This window comes from Populus euphratica, unplaced genomic scaffold (genome assembly GCF_000495115.2).
Source record: "Populus euphratica unplaced genomic scaffold, PopEup_1.0 scaffold1652.1, whole genome shotgun sequence".
In the NCBI taxonomy this organism is placed as follows: domain Eukaryota; kingdom Viridiplantae; phylum Streptophyta; class Magnoliopsida; order Malpighiales; family Salicaceae; genus Populus; species Populus euphratica.
This window is the reverse complement of record NW_011501504.1, coordinates 34,276-38,433: the sequence shown is the minus strand read 5'-3', so window position 1 is coordinate 38,433 and position 4,158 is coordinate 34,276.

Here is a 4,158-nt window from a genome sequence, read left to right as displayed (position 1 = left end):
GCAAAGGAGATGTAAACTCAATTCGTATGATCAAAACTGTGCTCACAAAGTTTCAAGATCTATCAGGTCTGTATCCAAATCCAAATAAAAGTGACATCTTCTTAAGCGGTGTGTTAAATGCTGAGAGGGAAGAGATTATTCATGTTCTTGGGTTTGCAGAGGGGGAGCTCCCTATGAAATATTTGGGAGTGCCTCTTATCTCGTCCAGACTAAAGGCTGTTTATTGTAAGGGTCTCGTGGATCGAATCACCTCTAAAGTTCGACATTGGACTTGTAGAACACTCTCGTATGCAGGACGAGTACAACTGATTAATTCAGTTTTATTTTCCATCCAGGTCTATTGGGCATCTCTCTTCCTCTTACCTGGGCAAGTCATAAAAAGTGTGGAGCAAATTATGAGATCCTTTCTTTGGTCAGGTTCAGATATGAGAACTACTGGGGCTAAAGTGGCTTGGGATCAGGTATGTCTTCCAAAAAAGGAGGGGGGGCTAGGAATAAAGAGGATAACAGAATGGAACAAGATTGCTTTGTTGAAACACATTTGGAACCTGTGCAATGACTCAGATGGCTCAATCTGGTCTACTTGGATCAGATGTAATCTGTTGCGAGGTAGGAATTTCTGGACAATCAAGACGCCACAGAATTGCTCTTGGGCATGGAGAAAGATTCTAAAGCTCAGATCCTTAGCATGGCCGAAGATGAAGTACATCATAGGGGATGGCAGGACAACTTCTCTATGGTTTGACAATTGGCATCCTCACAGCCCGCTCGCAGATTCTTACGGCGACAGATTCATCTATGATTCAGGTATGGAAAAGAACGCGAAGGTGAATATGCTGATTCATAACTCAGAATGGAAAATTCCTACCACTCACGCTATTGGATGGCACCCCATTGTAGAAGCTATTCCTTCCAATTCTAATCCTATGATAGGGCAAAATGATGAGATTGTTTGGCTGGATTCACCAAATCACAGATTCTCGATCAAAATAGCTTGGGAACAACTAAGATTTCATCATACGATGGTCGAATGGCATGACATTGTGTGGTTCAAGAATGCTGTTCCAAGACATTCGTTTCTTCTATGGGTGGCTGTCCAACAGAAACTCACAACTCAAGATAGACTTCATCGATTTGGTATACATGGTCCCAATAGATGCTCACTCTGTCTCCGCAACTACGAAGATCACAACCACTTGTTCTTTGAATGCTCCTATACTAAAGCGATCTGGTGGGATGTTTGTGACAGATGCAACATTCCAAGAATGACAAAAGGATGGGATGAATGGATTCGATGGGCCACTGTCACTTGGCATGGCAAAAGTTTTGTCAATTTTTCTCGTAAACTCAGTTTTGCAGCTACAGTGTATCATATCTGGCAAGAAAGGAATGCAAGGACCTTTGCTGGAATATCTAGAACTCAGAATTTGGTCTTTCATCAAATTGAATGTATCATCCGTGATAAGCTTGATTTGATGAGGAACGTTCTACCAACAGATGAAAATAAAAGAATCCAACGAGCATGGAGGGTTAATAACATAGATTCTTCATTTGATATTTAGCTGGTTGTATTGGTTTCCCTAACGAATCAAGTTAGGTCTTGAGTTTTCAGTTCGGTGGCTAGCATGTAGCCATCTGTTGTTTTACGTTTCTGTTCTCATTGTAAATCTGGGGTATGCCCCTTATAATTTTTGTATCGTTTTCCTTTAATATATACGTCAACTTACCAAAAAAAAAAGATTCTCCAAAATGACCCATTTCATTCCTTGCACCAAACTGACGATACAATACATGTTGCTGATTTGCTCTTTCAAAAGATTATTCATTTGCATGGAGTTGTTTTTGCATTGTCTCTGATTGTGATACAAAGTTATTGAGCCACTTTTGGAAGACTCTCTAGAGGAAGCTTGGAATGAAATTATTTTTTCAGTATGGTATGTCATCCAAAAACTGATGGACAAACCGAGGTAGTAAACCAAACTTTATCTTCTTTTTTACGAGATGTTATACATAAGAATTTGAAGAGTTGGGATACTTGTTTACTTATTATGGAATTTGCATATGATTTTAATGTGCGGCTACAAAAGTTTTACCATTTGAGGTTGTGTATGACTTTAATCCTTGTGTTCCTATTGATCTTGTTCCTATTCCAATTGATGAGAGGACATCTATGGATGGAACTAGAAAGACAGAATTGATAAAGGAACTCCATGAGCTAGTTTAATTACATAGTGAGGAGAAAACAACAACGTATGCTAAACAAACTAACAAAAGGTAGAAAATGGTTAGATTTGAACTTGGAGATCTTGCTTGGATTCATATTAGCAAGTAGATTTCCAAGCAAACGTAAGTCCAAGTTGATGCCAAGAGTTGATGGTCCATTTCAGATTATAGAGAATGACAATGAGTATAAGGTAGATCTTCCTTGTGATTACAACGTATCAGTTACTTTTAATTTGAAAGACTTGACACCATAATTATATGATGATGATGATTCTGATTTGAGGACAAATCATTTTCAACCTAGGGCTAATGATGTACATCGTGGGAATTATAATCCATCAAATAAATCAAATTGTAAGAGGATTCAAATGGTCCAATGACAAGAGTAAGAGCGAAAAAATAACAAAGGGCTTTGATGAGTCAAAGGGCATTGATTAAAGCTGCATATGAGTTAGAAATTAGCAATCAGTTTGAAATTAATTTAAGGGTGCTTATTTGCCTATAATTGGAACTTGGAGATGGGAAAATGGTTCTTTTGATGATGGGCTGCTTGAATTTGGGTTTATAATGCAAATAAATAAAGGCATTGATGTTGTTTATGTCAGAATAGTAGATGAATTTGAACCTGAATGTGAAGTTATCCATCGCGTGTGATAACAAGACTTATTTAGGTGGAGTTCAGGACGTGATCCTTCTAGATTGTTCAACCTTGATTGCATTAGACTTTTATGTAAGAAGTTATAGCCATTTTAAATTTCATATGTTTATGCTTCAAATAGTTCAAAAAATATGTGCTACTTAAATTTGTCTAGTTACTTTGTTAAAGTTTTGACTTCTGTCATCTTCAATTTGCCTAACTTTGAAGGGATGTTCCAATTATAAATATAGTATCAAAATATGTATTAAAGTCTATTTTAGCCAATATTTGAAACTTAATTTAGAGAATTAAGATTTGTTCTTCCAAATTGATTTTCGTGAATAAACCTACTTGACCTATCACTTTTCAATCACAAAGAGTGTGACATCAAAATTCTAGATTGATCTTTGTGGCATCCAGATCGACTTATAAAGGTACCATTCTAGTCACTAAAAGAAAGACAACACAACCAGACCCACCCTTCATCCATTTTTGTTAAATTCATTGTTGTCGATTTTTGAATCATTCACGACACATCAGTTGGAAATCTCCTTTTGCACATATGTACCCAAACCCAATCGTCAGGCAAAAAAACAACATGTTTATGCCCCATATTAGCTTTAGTTGCATACACACAATTTCTCTTTTCAATCTGTTATAGCACTCTCATGGAGTGTCTTTATTTTTTTTGGTAAGTTGATCATGGAGTGTCTTTACCATATGTGCTTTAGGATTGCCATCCAAACTAACTCTTTTATCAACAGGCAAAGGAATCAAATCCATGAGAGTTAAAGGGTTAAATCCACACATAATTTCAAATGGTGAAAAATCAGTTTTAGAATGCACACTATGATATAATGCAAACTCTATGAGTGACAAACAATCTTCCCAATTCTTTAAATTCTTTTGAATGACAGCATGCTAAAGTTATGTTGAAGTCTTATTAACAACTTTGGTTTGCACATATGTTTGGGGGTGACATTAGCTGAAAACATCAATTTAATACCTAGTTTCCCTCAAAACACCTTCCAAAATAGCTAATGAACTTCATATCTCTATTAGAAACAATGTTACTAGGGACCCTATAAAGCCATACTATCTTCTTTTTTTTTTGGTAAGTTGACGTATGTATTAAAAGAAAAGGATACAAAGATTATAAGGGGCATACCCCAGATTTACAATGAGAACATAAACATAAAATAACAGATGGCTACAGGCTAGCCACCGAACAGAAAACTGAGACCTAACTAGATTCGTTAGGGAAACCAATACAACCAGCTAAATATCAAATGAAGAAT